Here is an 18,191-nt window from a genome sequence, read left to right as displayed (position 1 = left end):
AAGAAAAGGCGAGAGAATAATTTAATGGTATTAGGAAGAAAAGGCAAGAGAATAATTTAATGGTATTAGGAAGAAAAGGCAAGAGAATAATTTAATGGTATTAGCAATTGCAGAGCAACAAGAAGGCAGGGCAAGATTGGAAGCAGATAAGTCAACAATACAGAAATTTTGGGAGAATAGGAAAACAAAATGAGACAGATATGAATAATAGACCGATTCTTGTAAAGCTACCATGACCTGAAACGAAAAGAAAACTTTTTAGAAATATCTGTATTCTTAAAAATTGTTTGCATTACTCATCAGTGCAGATACGAAACGACTAAAAAAAGAACGAGAAGGAACAGAAGCAATACGAAAAAACAAAATGATAGGAAGGTGAAGAGACAGAAGAGTTTATGTTCCGCATTCATGGTCCAATAACGTGGAATCAATACATCGCCCACCTACCTAAACAACTAACTAATGGACATTGATTTTAGTAAATTATATGAAAACTTTTAAAACTGCTAATGTGAACAATCATGCATAAAAAATCACTGTGTACATCATGATAAATGTTTAAATTATGTAACTATATCATAGATACGATCATATAGGCAAAACCATGCCTGCAACTGTAAACAACTTAAACATATTTTAGTGATTTATCTAAATATTCAAGGCAGCTTGTTATAGTTGATTTGCTATACTGTATATCTAAAAAGTTAATAAGGGGAAATTTATGCTTATTTCTGAAAAGTGTTGACTGGGACTGGATTCAAGAACTTTTCTGGAACATGTTTAAACAGCTAAGTGGACTTACTTAGTAGTAGACACATTGATTGATTTCTAGTGTAAATATTTGCCTTGAAGAGGATTAAGAAGATACGTATGCTAGACTGAAGCAGGGTCGTTAATTAACTAACACTACTCTACATCCAATTAGAGTTCATCTCATCTCCTCTTGGATGGAGGACTTAGTCATGGTAGGAAACTTCACCAAACAGAATAACAACCTTCAGTTGGATCATCTCACAATTACTGTGGGTCATTTCAGAAATTATTGCAATTTAATTTAAAAATATTTTTTTTGGCTGATCTGCCAGGTCCCATCATAATTGTTCAATTTGTTCCACAATTTGACCTTTCATAGAGTCAGATTAGATAGGTTTAATTGAACAGTATTAAGATGGATGTGATAAGCGGCCATCAGTCATACTGAACTGTCTGAATAAATCTAGACAAGATCTCGTATATTTTTGGGTCACCTGACCATAGGTCATGGTGACCTATTGCGATAGTCTTTTGTCCGTCGTCCTTTGTCGTCTGTCGTCCTTTAACTTTTCCTTGCGAACACGATAACTTGAGTAAATGTTAACCAAGATTGATGAAACTTGGTATGCTGTCTTATATTAATAAGATCTCGATAGAGTTTGAAAATCTGAATCATTTAAACGTAACTTACAAAGTTATTGCCCTTTGTAATAATATTATTTGACCTTGTGAACATGATAACTTGAGTTAATGTTTTCGGAGATTGATGAAACTTGATATGCTGTTTTATTTAATAAGATCTCAAACGTGTTTGAAAATCAGAATTATTTGACAGTAACTTACAGAGTTATTGCCCTTTGTAATAATATTATCATTGGACCTTGTGAACACGATAACTTTAATAAATATTTAACAAGTTTGATGAAACTTTGTATGCTGCCTTATATCAGTAAGATATCGGACAAGTTCAAAGTTGGGAATTATGTGACAGTTACTTACAGAGTCATTGCCCTTTGTAATAAAATTATTATTGGATCTTGTTTTTCTCCACTAAGATTTAAAAAATCATCCAAAATTGCAGATAAAAAGTTTTTGCTCTTTTATCTATACACATGCAGGCTTGGCTCATTGATAGCATGTATGGCTGGCTTCAAATATTATGATTATCAGGGGTCAAATGATAAAAAAAGCGAAAATTCAAAATTCTTTCAAAATAGTTTAATTGGGTCATATTTGTAAGAACCTGCTTTTTTGAAGGTTTGTGCAAGGTTTCTAGGTCAAATCATCAAAAATGACATGGATATGGCCCTTTGAAGAATGTTTTCCGTTAAAATTCAAAATTATCCATAAATTGCAATTCAAATATGTTTTTTTTTCATTATTGTGACGCATAAACACTTGATAATTAGCACATCTACAGCATGAGTTGCTGGCTGCAATAGTTATGCAAGTAGTTGACTTTGACCAACAAGGTACAAAGTCACAATAATCATTTTAAATGACCGGTCCTCTTTAAGATATCATGTCATGTACTGAAAACTGGGTCGTGTACTCCTTGATATACAGAGTTATGGCCCTTTGTTCATGGTTGACATTATCGTGTACTGAAATTTGGTCTAGGTCCTCTTGATGTACATACAGAGTTACGCCCCTTTGTCTATTGCAACAAAATTTTTAAATCATTAGGGAGTTTTCCCATACCGAAAAAAGGTACAAAAAAGTTATACTTTTTTAGGTACAAAAAAGTTATAACTTTTGATGCTAGATTGGAACCATGTTTAAACAGCGGTTCCAATCTAGTACTAAAAAGTTATAACTTTTGATAACTTTTCTGTACCTAAAAAAAGTTATAACTTTTATTAGGTACTGAAAAGTTACAAAAAAGGTACAAAAAAGGTATAAAAAGTTACATTTAACACAAAAATAGGTATAATTTAGGTACTAAAAAGTTAAAAAAAAGTTATAACTTTTTCTAGGTACTAAAAAGGTACAGAAAAGGTATGAAAAAGGTACAAAAAAGTTAAAACTTTTTCTAGGTACTAAAAAGTTAAAAAAAAGTTATAACTTTTTCTAGGTACTAAAAAGTTACAAAAAAGGTACTGAAAAGGTACAGAAAAGGTATAAAAAAGATACAAAAAAGTTATAACTTTTTCTAGGTACTATAAAGGTATGAAAAAGGTACAAAAAAGTTATAACTTTTTCTAGGTACTGAAAAGTTACAAAAAAGGTACAAAAAAGGTATAAAAAGTTACATTTAACACAAAAATAGGTATAATTTAGGTACTAAAAAGTTAAAAAAAAGTTATAACTTTTTCTAGGTACTAAAAAGGTACAGAAAAGGTATGAAAAAGGTACAAAAAAGTTAAAACTTTTTCTAGGTACTAAAAAGTTAAAAAAAAGTTATAACTTTTTCTAGGTACTAAAAAGTTACAAAAAAGGTACTGAAAAGGTACAGAAAAGGTATAAAAAAGATACAAAAAAGTTATAACTTTTTCTAGGTACTATAAAGGTATGAAAAAGGTACAAAAAAGTTATAACTTTTTCTAGGTACTAAAAAGTTACAAAAAAGGTACTAAAAAGGTATGAAAAAGGTACTGAAAAGGTACAAAAAAGGTATAGAAAAGTTACAGAAAAAGTATGGAAAAGGTACAGAAAAATATAAAAAGATTTTGCTTCAGAATTTTTTTCTATCCAGAAATATACTTATTAAATACATGTCTTCTAGACCAATGAATTACTATTCATAAAACATCACAGAAATCTCCTTTCACTTTGCACATTTTCTTGAAAGACTAACAAAAGCACTATTTTTTTCCTTATGGAAAACTTTATTTCGAATAACAGATTCCTTCCATGGATGAACGCAGCAGTCATGTACTATTACACTGTCATACTCCTGCTCCTGTACAAGGCATTATCCACTATGTTTCTTTAGTATATATTATAACTACCGTTTAATGTAAACATAAAACCAACATGTCATCAAGAATTAAGTATTTTTACCGCATAACACAGCACTCTAACTGGACTGTTATTAATACACATTGTATTGTATACTATATATAAAATGTGTTAGCTGTTTGAGGCATTGTTACACAGGAAAGAAAAAAGTCTGAAATAATGTAAATGCATCCTCTTCTGGGATCCTTTCCTTGAGATTTGACTGACAATACTGCAAGAACACTGATTTTTCCAGGAGCTGATCAGGGTTCTTCTTCCGGATTGACACTCTATAGTCCATCAAAAAGAAAACAAAACAAAACAGTTAGTGATCTATTTACATATTGTAACTCTGGTTTGGGTGTAATAACTTAATAACTAGGACAGGCTGAGAGTTAATTGGGTTATTATAATTTATTAACTAGAACACTGAAAATTTAAAGGACCCCATCAATTTGATCATGAGGCAATAAATATATCTCCCATAATCATCAAGAACCCATCTGCCTAAATCACTGAGTAATATTGGTTGGAATGATAGTGAAACAAAATCTGACCTTGGCCTTTGACCAAGTGACCTTGACCTTTGGTCAGTTTACTCCAGTTGTCTCAAAATGCAATATACATAACTAGGCACCAAGGGGAACCTACATATGAAATTTCAGAAAGATCCCTTCTGTACTTTCTGAGAAATATAGCAATAACAAACTTCAATTGTCAAAATCCAAGATGGCTGCCTGTCGGCCATGTTGTTTTCCGATTGGTCTCAAAATGAAATATGCATAACTAGGCACCAAGGGGAACCTACCTATGAAATTTGAGAAAGATCCCTTCAGTACTTTCTGAGGATTAGGGATAACAAGAATTGTTTACGGACGGACCACGGACGCAGGGCGATTGGAATAGCCCACCATCTGATGATGGTGGGCTAAAAAATACCTTAACCTTTCAATCTAATGACCTTGAGCTTTGACCCTGGGTTTTGACATAATTTTGTGAATTGTACCTGGCCCATTTCGTGTAAATTTGTCAATAAATTCTAGAATTATAAGACAGCACCAAAATTTGAGGGCTGGGAGACAGTTGTAATTACTATAGGCTAACAAACACAACTTATCATGTCAAATAAAAAAAAAAGACACCCCCAGAGATATCGTGTAATTGTATGATTATTATATAAATATCAATTTTATATATATCATATATACAAGACTGTTCTTTAGCCTAAGAAGGAAGAGAAAAGTGATTCCTAAATAAGGAATCACTTTTCTCTTCTTCTAGATCTTAATAATTTGAAAACAGAAGCCTAAAAATGTTTCTTTTGAATAAGATCCATAAATAACTTTCTGAGAAACTTCAAAATTATAAAATCCAAAATGACAGCCTGTCAGCCATCTTGCATTGCATACAAGCTAATATATTGGGGGCGGGGATGATCAACTTAAAAGGGAAACTGATTGTGAAAGCAATCAATGTGTGTTAATTCAGCAATAAAACATTTTAAATGAATTCACATAAAATAAAAGAAGAAAGATTCTTCTCAAATTTTCAAATGGTCTATGTAAATAAAATGTGCTTAAAATTGTATATAGATTTTACTTCGTAGATCTATTTTAAATACTTTGACAAATTTTTAATTAGTACTTTATTTTAATGGATTTCCTTGAAATTTAACGCACACAACAAGTAACAATCCCTCTCATTTATATATATATTTAATTTACCGTAGCCGATTCCGTAGATATTAATTGCATGTTAAAATAGTGTTGTGCGTATAATTAGGAATAAAGAACAAAATGTTCATACTTACCATAAATTATGGTGCATATATATTCGTCTATTTCAGTAAAAAATAGTAACAAATGTACGGGAAAACATGAAAAAAAAATCGGGTAAAATAGCTGACGAAATTATTAATATTGCCTAGCTACCCCAATATAGTGTATCGAATTTCAAGAAAATCCATTGAAAAACGAAGTATATTATATATACTTTGGGACGTTCATACCAAACGCCATAAACGAAAAACGTGTATGGCCATATATATGTGTAAATCCATTTTAAATATATCATAATATTGACCCTGAAGTGAAGGTGAAGGATTGAAAAATAATCACTTGGCAAGCAAATTAAACTTACGATTGAAAGATGCAACATTTATAAATCGGCTGTGCGTAGGGGCCGGGTGGTCCGAGGATCATGAATGCTGGTGAATTTAGTCCTGAAACATGAAGTATTTCATATGAACTTATTAACTCAATGTTGTTTAATGTACTGTATAAGGATCGCGAGAGCGACAAAATCTGCGATTCGAAGACAAATTAGAACATAACTTACCCTGATTTCATGTTGTCCGATAATTCAGTGTTTGCCGGTGAAAGGGGTATCATAAGTCGCCAAAAGCTAGACGAAATTTGATATTCTGATCCCAGTTTGTCGATGGTATTCCGTGAGTGGGGAAATTAAATGTCGCCAATAAATATATATATATAACACAGTTATAACGTGATTTTGTTCAAGGTCTAAGCTTTCGTCACGTTTCCGTAAACAAACAAAATGGCCGCCACTTGTAATACAAATCTCCCGCTAAACTGAAGGGAGCGCCGCCTAGCGGTGGGTATACATGTGAGAAATGTCGAATAAAGTTATTAGGCCGCCTACGATATCATAAGAAATCTTATCGATGTTATTAAATATATATATATATTAGTTATTGTTATATATTTTTATTTAATTATGATTACTGCAACATAGTACTCTTTCACAGTGCACATGATCGCACACATGCATTATAAGTGTCTGTACAGAGAAACTAACGTGTCATATGATCTGTTATATTCTTGATACCGATAATATTGTGCACAGGTGAGATACCCAGGTAAACTGGCCAATGCAACAAATCATAGACAGTCAGGCATGACAACGATGTAACTAATTAATTAACGCCCCAGGACACCGCTATGTCAGCAGGTGAACTGGACATTCCTCAGGTACACAGGTATTTCCACAATTCAATGAGTTCGGTACAGTAGACTGCCGCTAATTATATTCTAATTAATGCCCCGAGGAAGAGGTCTTCGGTGATCAGCTTGTGCCTGACGGGGTTGGTTAACTTTTGGTGCGTGGTCCCACTTTTCGTGAGGTAGCCTACACACATGATGTGCACGTTTCAGTAACAGCACTAGCTATATAGGCTACTGTAATGCTACGAGATCAATTCTCCTGCAGATGTCCTTTGTGAATAATCTGACGATCTGGCTTATATATATATGACCAATTGATTGTTTTGTTTAATGTGTACTCTGACAAAACATCGTGTGCGCTGTTTTCAGATTAAAATGTTTATTGCAATTTACGTCATATCGAGATCATAAAAACGCTTTACTTATATGGAGTTAAATCAAAGCGTCTGAGAGTTTGGACGATCAAAATGACACAAGTGTTACACACGTGTGTTTGTTTACCGCTGGAGTTTGTGTCCAATGCGGCATAATTGTGCATGCTACTACAAGATTTAATGTCAAAATCGCAAACATCCAGAAAATATGCGATGTACTGACAAAGACCATGCTATGTTAATCCCATTGGTGTGAATGAAGCTTGGGTTTTCCGGAAAATGTTTTTGTGGGTGAGCGACCCAGCGTCCCACGTGATCCCCTAATTTTTACGGACGTAAATTATATCATCATGTTCTATGTACGTACGTTTATGAACGTCTGTGTTGGGATTAACAACTGAGTTTGTTCATGTCCTGACTTATCAATGCTAAGTTGTAATTATTCACGTCCTCTGAGCAATGATTGGTCCTCTGAGATAAAAGATAAACTTTAAAAAAAACTGCCCCCCCCCAAAAAAAAACCGCATTTCAAGGATGTGAATCTTGTACTAAAAATGCAATAAATTAAAAGTGAATACCTTTTTTAATTTTAAATCTATATGTATGTTATTTATCAAAATATTTTTGATGCCTCTCTGGAATGTAAAATTTATCTATACATGGACAAATTCAACACACATTTCGGATTCCAATCACCTGTTACCTAGCTTACCTGTCGTTGAGGTCTTCTAAAGGCGATTCGCCTCTCTGACCCATCACAAATTCCCTACAGTTCACTGATAATTGTATTTTAATCAATTATATGTACATTATTATCAAGATTTCCATTTAAATGGGGATTGAGCATATATTGATTGAATTACCTGTAATAGAATTTCACTGTCACTGTCTTGTATAATAATTTGTGATTACATTAACAGTAATTATTATGTGTCATAAGCAAACATAAGATTTATTTAGTAATCTTATGGTTGTCCAGAAAAGATACAGACAAGTTTTGCTAAAAATAATCAGTCTTTTAAGATGTTGTAAATATTTTCTAAGTCCAGAAAAGGTACAAAAAAGTTATACATGCAATTTTCTAAGTCCAGCAAAGTTTTGCTAAAATTAATCAATCTTTTCAGATGTTGTAAATATTTTCTAAGTCCAGAAAAGGTACAAAAAAGGTATCCCTCAAATTTTCAAAGTCCAGAAAAGGTACAAAAAAGGTATACCTCAAATTTTCAAAGTCCAGAAAAGGTACAAAAAAGGTATACCTCAAATTTTCGAAGTCCAGAAAAGTTACACAAAGTTATACATGAAATTTTCTAAGTCCAGAAAAGGCACAAAAAAGTTATACCTGAAATTTTCTAAGTCCAGAAAAGGTACAAAAAAGTTATACCTGAAATTTTCTAAGTCCAGAAAGGTACAAAAAAGTTACATCTAAAATTGTCTAAGTCCCAAAAAGTTATCAAAAGGTACATTCATAAATTCTAAGTTTTCAAAAAGGTACAAAAAAGTTATAACTTTTTATACCTTTTTTTGGTATGGGAAATTGTTTTCATCGTGTTGTTAAATACAGTCAGCAAGCAAAGATACGAACCACTACATGTCAGTGGTTTGTTTTATTTTTGCTTTACAATTTAGAAAAGTTTTGATTTGTTCAAAACCTTAATGGTGATCAGAGGCGACAGTTATATTATAACAAACAATTGAACCTGCTTTGATATCATTAGATAATCTCACACTTAAGTCTTCCTGATTTTAGCCTTACAACTCAATGACAAGACCTCAATTTCCAAGTCGTAATCTATAAATAACAACCAATCAGCTGTATCTGAAGATGATTGATACTGCTGCTCTTTAAACAGATCAAATTGAAGGATTAAATATCTAAAAAATAATAATGATAAAAAAAAAAATCAGGTTAAGATGTATGATCAAACAGTATTCTTGTGATTTCCGTAATACTGAGAGAATGATATGGAAGGGTTAATGTGGGTATTCTCTAGTGGCGAGTTTGTTACTCTCTCAACATCATGTGTCCTGTTCATGTCATTTGACAGCATGACCTTTTTGACACTTCAATCATCAATCAAAACTCCCTTTTTACACAAGGGAAATTGCTTCTTTAATATAATCAATGTTTAATGCATATGTTTTAGTATAGGCCAGGGTAGCCTTGATCTTCGACCTGAGGTGTGGTTTACAAAATTTGATCTTTGACATTTCGCTGTCAAATTCCTGAATTGGAAGACATTGTCAATCATTCCACGGTTTGATTGCCCAGACTATGAGAAATTTTGTTTATTCATGATGCAGGTTCAGATTGCTGAAACATTTCAGGTGAAGCTGAAACAGAAAATACAAAGAATGATCTAAGTTTAATTCAAAGCAATATAAAACAAGAAATATCTTTAAAAAGATAAATGCATGCATTAGTTTTAATGCTGGTGGTTATAATATAAAACTGCTGGTGAAATAAATTAACGAACTAATGTGTTTCAGCATGGATAACAAAATATATCAGTTGGAATCATTTTTGGTGACAATAAGACTGCATTTGAATCAGGAATATAATTTTATCAATGTGTCATTTGAAAAGATACATCCACTTATTGTGCTTGCATTCAACCTTAACCTTGTTTCATTTTTAACTGCATATCTGCATTTTGCATTTACCGCTACATTTACCCATCACATACTTCATCTTGACCAGTAACGCCACCTGTCGCGTCATATCCGGGGCCAAAAGAATATTATACGGCTATGCCGAAAAAAACAAACGGAGACATGGAGGCAAACATGTCATTTAAAAATATAACTGTTTTTACAAAAAGTAGACAGAATTTTCTCGTTAAAATACACAGGAAACCCAGGCACTTAGGAGTGAGACGGACATCTATTAGTGAAGCAGCTACTGTAGGTACAATGTGTGCTGTTAGGAGTGAGACGGACATCTATTAGTGAAGCAGCTACTGTAGGTACAATGTGTGCTGTTAAACGACTTTGAAACTTGTCACCATCTGCTTTCAAAGATGGATGAAGTTCAAGTCTGTCAGATATTTTTTTAAGGATATTGATGGGTTCAAACACCCAGACAGGAGTTAAGTAACTTAGTTAGTCAGAAGGGTGTGAACAAATTATTTCGAGCAACATGTCTGAGATTTTCCTGGATTTTAATTTAGACAGAAACACCGGTCAATAGGACATACATTTTCTACTGATAAAACAAGTCATCGGAAATGTTTTCTTTATTTAAAAGTTCCACTGTCAATGCCTAAAGTTAAAACTGGAAAAATATGTTTTTAGTTGAGATCAATGATGAGGCTATAACGGCTGACATCAAACATATATCTGAATATCTAAATAGATTTATGTGTCTGCAACACTAGTGCATCCAATCCCAGCATCACTGATGATGGGGACAAAGCTTAAGTTATGTCTTCCAATAGGATTAAAAGTATTTAGCTATGGATCTCAGAATTAAAAACTGAATTTATATCTTTGTATTTATTCATAAAGTACATTTCATGAAAGCTTTTAAAGGTATTTTGCAGAAAACTAAACTTGGTGGAGACTTTTGATAAAATACCAGTCTGTGCATGTTGACTTATAATGCTTGGTGCAAAAAATTTGCCGCTGCTGGATTTTTCTAATCAATCCTAGTCGTTTGATAAAACAATGAATAGAGTGGAATGTGGATATTGTACAGTTAAGACAGTAGCTGGAACTGTATTGAAGAGTCAGCTGTACTCTTAAGATAATCTCTGTCTTGTGGTCTTTGGGCCAGCTGTACTCTTAAGATAATCTCTGTCTTGTGGTCTTTGGGCCAGCTGTACTCTTAAGATAATCTCTGTCTTGTAGTCTTTGGGCCAGCTGTACTCTTAATTAGACATTGGGGTCAGATTTACTCTTAAGATAAACTCTACCTAACTTTACCTGAGGATTTGATGTCCTGTAAGACTTTTCATTGAACTTTACCTGAGGATTTGATGTCCTGTAAGACTTTTCATTGAACTTTACCTGAGGATTTGATGTCCTGTAAGACTTTTCATTGAACTTTACCTGAGGATTTGATGTCCTGTAAGACTTTTCATTGAACTTAATCTGAGGATTTGATGTCCTGTAAGACTGGTCATTGAACTTCATCTGAGGATTTGATGTCCTGTAAGACGTTTCATTGAACTTTACCTGAGGATTTGATGTCCTGTAAGACTTTTCATTGAACTTAATCTGAGGATTTGATGTCCTGTAAGACTGGTCATTGAACTTCATCTGAGGATTTGATGTCCTGTAAGACGTTTCATTGAACTTTACCTGAGGATTTGATGTCCTCTCAGACTGGTCATTGAACTTTACCTGAGGATTTGATGTCCTCTCAGACTGGTCATTGAACTTTACCTGAGGATTTGATGTCCTGTAAGACTTTTCATTGAACTTTACCTGAGGATTTGATGTCCTGTAAGACTTTTCATTGAACTTTACCTGAGGATTTGATGTCCTCTCAGACTGGTCATTGAATTTTACCTGAGGATTATAGCAGATAAATATTTATGACCAGTCTTAGAGGAAATCTGATCATCAGGTAACGATTAATGACCAGTTGATGCTTGCTGGATATGACATTGAATTGTCCTTGACTTTTGTTATTTCTTGTATTATTAAGTATTTTAGAGATCATATACTTATTACAGATCAAATCAATTGTTATCTTGTCATTTTAACTAACAATATTTTATCTAAATGTCTGCAGGTGGAAAGGGAATTAATTCTTTAAAATGATATGAAATTTTATTTTCCTCAATATCAGGTAAAATCCTACACTGGGGACAGATAAGAAATGGTATTATCTGTCTGGGATACTGTTACAACCATTGTTGATTTAATATACAGGCCTGCATGTAGTTATGCACTGCCCGGAGCTCAAGTGGAGACATTTACAACCTCAGGTCTCGTTCATGAGATACTTAATAGCAGCAGATGTCTTTTCGGATTAGTTTAATGTAGATGCAACATCAAATAGGTTAATCCAGGTAGTATTATAAAAAAATTATGTAATAATGGCTTGATTGACAACCACTGTTAGGCCATGTCTGTCTGTGTTATCATTTTTGTCCTGTGTAACTACAATATAATTGGATTGACACAGCCTGACTAAGACAGGATGGGTTTTGGTCTTTAACAGACAGGATTCCACAGCATGGTTACACGGTTCATACGGGTATGAAAAGTCTTTGAATTTCAGCCCTTGCCAAGAAAAGTCTTCAATTCAGTGTCATGCCTCGAAAGTTCTTCAATTCATGTCTTTAGTGTTGAAATAAAGTAAAATAGACAATGATATTTAGATCCATGCAATAACTTGAGTAACCTTGGACTGATCGAGCTCAAACCTCATACAGTGCTTTCTTATTGAAAGTGCTTGCTTTTCTGTGTCAAAGGTCAATGGTCAGGGTCACTGTTGCCAAATATAGAAAATCAGTTTCCATGCAATAACTTAAGTTTGCTTTTGCCAGTCAATCTGATACTTCACACAATGCTTCTCACTTAAGTGCTTGCATGATGCTTGATACAATGCTTCTTACTTAAAGTGTTTGCATGCAATTGCTTTTCAGCTTTGAAGGTTAAAGGTCAAGGGCTCACTTACTTTAGATAGAAATCAAGTGTTCAAGGGTATTAGCCTCATATTCTATTGTCTTAAAAAGGTATTAGTTATAACGTGTTTTGTTGGCTTTTATGGCAAAGTGTACTTAAGGTTTGCCAGTAATCTGTCAGCCTGACCGCCATCCAGACTTTCGACTTAAATATTGTTCGTGCTGATTTTCATTGAAGCTTGACATGGTGTTACACTGTGATGTTCAAATGTGCAATAGAGGTTTTAAAAACCTAACATCAATAGTACTAAAATTACAACCCAAAATATAGTGTTAAGATGTATTATCTAAGGCCTTGAACAAAAGGTATTCTATTAGATGAGGCCAGGTCTAGAGAAAGCAATATATTCTATTAGCTGTCTCAGCTTGTCAGCTCTGGAGAAAAGCATTGTATTATACTGTAAAAGTGGATATTTTCGTGCGTTGAAATTTTCGCTTAGCCAGCCTTCAAACTGTTCGCGGTGTGGATATTTTCGCGCTGTCAGTCATGATGAAAAGATATTTTCGTGCTGCGATGTCATTGGCCATGTATATAAAGTAAAATAGTTTTCGGCAAACTCCATTGAAAGTACCAAACTTTGATCAATAGACACGTTTAGATTGGTTGAGTGTGATCATTGCATTACGTCTGTGTGACAGATAAAAAATATATATATATCAGATATTTTAGCGTTGATTTAGTTTTTTTACATTGAAAATACACCACGTACGAGACACCTGATTTCAACTTTAGGCCCCAAAAATGTATAAATAACATGCGTTATCTGTACTCGTACTGTACGATAAATTAAGAAATCGTCCGTGTACTTTTGAATGCAGTGTTAATTAAGTATTTTGATTATTTAATTGCGACTGAACACCTCTTGATTATTTCCAATCAAACTATTACCTGTAAACCTGCTCCCTCATGCTAGGTAGACAGGCCACGTGAGGCGTCACTCGCGGTCAAGTTGAAAGGGTCGGACGTCTGGTCATGCCGAGTGACGTGATAAACATTCATGTCTAGTCAAAACAGGTGTCTCAATTAGTGATAATTAATTTTTCAGGTATCAAATAAGTTTGGTAGTAATTAAATACGACTTGGCCATTTAAAAGCCGACATATTGATGTTCTGACCTAATTTTACCAACATACAGACCCTGAAGCGTTTAACGTTCCCTCCAAACGCGGACGAAACGCAAAACGAATTGGGAAAACCAAACGCAAACGCTACTAAACGCAAATGCAAAACGCTCGACGAAAAACGCAAAACGCGTTTCCGTAAACGCAAAGCGCAAAACGCAAAACGGAAAACGCTCGACGATAAACGCAAACGCAAAACGAAAACGAAAAACCAAAACTGACAGTTATGAACGAGACCGGAAAAGCAAATCTTCATCGTAGTTACCGATCCGGAGTCCGGTCGTTAAGTGATCCGGCACTTACAAATAATATCGGTGCTTGGATTCTACGGATATCGTTATCATTTCAATTTTTCTTTTACAACTGAAATTCGTCTCATATAAAATATTATCGTTTTGCACATATATATTACTATTCCAAAACACTAGGCCCTATCTTAATATATTTCGCGGCACTGCTGAAAATCTAATCGGATAGTGTGTGATTTTGCATCTGCATTTTAGGGGGGAAAATAATAAAATTATAAATATGAGGTCAAAACACATCAGAAACATTTGGATAATTCTTCTCTGAACCTTTTGAAGACATGGAGAAAGTAGCATTAAAAGTAATAAACGGGTCATTTTTTATTTTTTTTTAACTTCCGACTTGTATCTCGCGAAGTCAGTAATTCACTGAAAATTTGTAAAAATACATGAAGAGTACTGCAGTAACTTTTATCCCTTTTTCCCTATCTTCAGGAAATATAAGTCTACAATCATATTTTTTCTTTGGATTTTTCATAATATTAATCAGTTCCCGTGGATGTCACTCCCCGATCAGACTGTCCGTACGTAACTTTTTCATTGGTAACGCTCTGAAGACCAGTGTGTCAGTCAAGGCCCGAGAGACGAGGATCGTTCCTGATTGGTTATTGCATGTTATATAGTTGCTACATGTACATGGACTTTTTCGTAACACATGTGATGCTGTTACATTTGTACCTGTTCGATTATTAATTAAACAAGACTACACACGTACTACCGTACACAATCAGACGATGGCGTACTTTAGTCGGTATATGTACATGTACGTGTACAATGTATAGTCAATAGTCATAGTAAAATGTATTAAAACTGTATGTTTTGAGTGAAAAAAACTCCCACACTCCTTAGCAATGAACAAGAAATAAAATGATAATGTGTTGACGTTCTAATAAATGATGGAAGTATATATTTTCATCTACAATGTAGCCACACGTCTGCTTGACTTTAAAATCCTGTTTAACTGGCCTGCCCGGACAAATAATTGTCTTGGTTATCAAATTCATAATGTTATATTTGTTTTACGTAAATATCAGTGTTTCAATTTTCTTGTTTCAGGTATCCCGTGGTTGAAATACGTCTGCAGAAAATCCAATCAGATGCAGTTGTCTTACCTGTATCTTGCCGTAACGAGCCTGGCTATCTTGTTTGATTTAAACACACACATACACACTGATATATGTAACATTTTGACAATATTCATAATATAACAGGACGTACAGATATCTTGTAACATTTTGATTATTTTCGAAATCAAATGGACGTAAATATCGTACAGAGACACATATGTATCATGGACCATTTTGATAATTTCCTGAATAGAAACAGACGTGTATCGTTAGCATGTTTATAGGTTTGTGAAACATAAAGAAAACGGGATGTACTTGTATTGTCCATGTTGGTAACTTTCTCTTTATAACGGGACGTATATATACAATAGTGGGTCACATTCTAATAATTCATTAAACAGAACAAGACGAACATATCGTACGACTATTTTTATGGAGGCGTTTTTACGCCTGCCATATTGCGATCACCTACGAGTTGTGACATCACAATCTCTCACTTTCGTTTTCGTTATATTTCCTTTTACAGTTCATTTTGCGGTTTCTTCCGGTTCATATATGATGTAGTTGTAGTACAGAGGACGTAAAACCTGTTAAATAGATAATATGTAGAAGGAGTGGAAGCAGACTAGTCACAATGTAATTTCGGTCAGATGAATAACTTGCACATAAATACATTGTTGTTTGATATTGACTGCGCATGTGTCATTTAAAACAATGATTTGATAGCTTTGTCAAAAACTGAAATACACGTATATTCCAAATATGAAAATAATAGGAACAAGTTACCCAGACGTTGTTATTTTTGTGAGTAAATGTGGCCACATCTTTATAGGTTGACGGATACGAGTTGGAAAGGATACCCGTCATCTGTTAAATTAGTCGTATTGGATTTAATCAATATTATAGCTTTGCTAGCTGTAAATATCATCGTGAATGTCTTAATGTATCGATGTTCATTGTACGTCAGTTTTCAGCCACAGTTAAATCAGAGACCTATATAATAAATATGTCTCTGGTTAAATCTAGATTTTCTATGAATTTCAATCAAGATTAAAAACTTGGACCCACGGACGGATAGAACATAAAAAAACATCAGAACACATATTAATTTGCTGATCTTCCTTGTTAATTGATAATAAACATGGTGCATTTTGCGAGTATAATATGATCGATGTCGCAAAATAGAACCATTATGTTTGTGAGTTGTATAATGTTCCCCATTTTAATTTTTTGATTTTAATTATATATCATATTCGAGGTTATATAAATAACTTGCTGCATTTACGAAAGCGCCAACTCTATCAAAATTACATTTGGTCAGAACGGAATGTCTACCGGACATATACCCGACACCTGCACATGGCTAATTGGGCCACCCGTGGATAATGTCTTGACAGAACACGAGTGCTTGACAGGTAAGTAGAGTACCTGTCTAACCAACGCCTCCAGCCCTTATCAAACTGTTAGATCTGATTCGGGTACAGGTACGGGACAGGGCTTGGAGCAAACAAATACTCAAGATGATTATTAATTAAACACACAGTAGACTCGATATCAGCACCTTACATATCATTGATATTACGTTATACATATGTACATCGTTGGTCCAAAATAATACAAAAATACAAGATAATATTTAACACTGTTACTTTCGACAGATATTTTTAATTTGAGTTTTGTTTGGGGGGTCGATGTATGACGTTGTGTCCTTTTTGTTTGGGGGGTCGATGTATGACGTTGTGTCCTTGCCATCGATATCCACTACTTTAATTATCCAATTGTCCGTCGTCCATTTGTGAAAAGAAAATTTCATAAGAAGCAAAAATTCATGCACTAGGTTATTGTTGAAAGAATCTGATGTTGCCACTGCCCTAGTTTGTTACAATACACAACCTCTGCTGGTCAAGATGACACTAATTACATGTCAATTATCTTGTTGATGAGAAGTTAGTTATATTTAGAAAATCGTCAAAATGTTACACTATGTATACCTGCTGTTCAGAAAATTATCAATCTGCTACTGTACACGATATAAAAATGTGTGATTAAATGTGTATCTCGTTGTATTCAACAAAAATATTGTACGATACACAACTCTTTACGGACGTAAATTGAGTCTCTGATGTGTCCCATTATATTAGCAAAGACGTATTTATGAAATCGATCAGATATACATGTACATGTGATATATATATGTCTGCGTATTTGGAAATTTATTAGAACGCTACCGGGTAAATATGTCAAAATATGTTAACGGATATAGGTATAAAGTATTTATCAAAAGTGATAAATAGCCAGATTCGCTCAGGCCGTACACAAGTAAGAAAACTGCAGCAACTGGTTAGAAATTTGGTCCGATTTCCTGCAATCGTATTACAGCCATGGGATACCTGAAACAAGAAAATTGTAAAAGTATTATATTTATGTCAAAACAAATAACTTGTTCACTAAGATTAAGACTAATATTTTTCCAATTCCGTCAATTAACCATTAACACAGCGATGAATCCATAATGAATTAAAAGGACAACAGCGGCACTCACGGTAAGTAAGTACAGGTAGCTAAAAATACATATATCGAGGCTTTCCCGAACACGGATAATCGTCGTGCCACACCCAGCAGCTGGCTCCACTTTTAGTTTTACACGCGCATGCGTACTCAACTGTTGTCAATTCTAACAGGGAATTACATCCGGCAGACGAAACGCAAACGAAAGGAAACGCAAAACGCAAACACAAACGCAACTAAACGCAAACGCAAACGCAAACGAACGGAAATGAGCGCAAAACGCAAACGCAAACGAAAAACGCTCGACGAAACGAAGCGCAAACGAAACAAAACGAAAGGAACGCAAACGCAACGTAAACGCGTTTGAGGGAATGTTAAATGCTTCAGGGTCTGTATATAGACCTATTTCTACAGTAGCCCTTTTGTACGTACATTACAGTTAAGTATCGATAGTGTCAGCTAGCTGGTTTAAATAAAACGTATAACCATGCGGAGACTCAACATTAACATTTCTAATACAAGCAAG

At 34.1% G+C, this 18,191-nt stretch overlaps 1 protein-coding gene and 1 long non-coding RNA gene across 2 annotated transcripts in view; one reads left to right on the top strand and one right to left on the bottom strand.

Annotated features, from left to right (window-relative positions):
- LOC117338754 (phosphatidylinositide phosphatase SAC2-like) overlaps window positions 1–18,191 on the top strand; it is a 485,191-nt gene that overhangs the window by 76,491 nt on the left and 390,509 nt on the right. The window lies entirely within an intron of this gene.
- LOC117338755 lies at window positions 3,885–6,150 on the bottom strand. The gene is made up of 3 exons (XR_004535029.1): window positions 6,031–6,150; window positions 5,833–5,914; window positions 3,885–3,983 (listed from the first exon to the last, which is right to left on the bottom strand). It is a non-coding gene; the product is annotated as an uncharacterized LOC117338755 (long non-coding RNA).

Source organism: Pecten maximus, chromosome 12 (assembly GCF_902652985.1).
Source record: "Pecten maximus chromosome 12, xPecMax1.1, whole genome shotgun sequence".
Lineage (NCBI taxonomy): Eukaryota > Metazoa > Mollusca > Bivalvia > Pectinida > Pectinidae > Pecten > Pecten maximus.
Note: the sequence above shows the minus strand (reverse complement) of the source record. Positions and strands in the feature narration are given on the sequence as shown.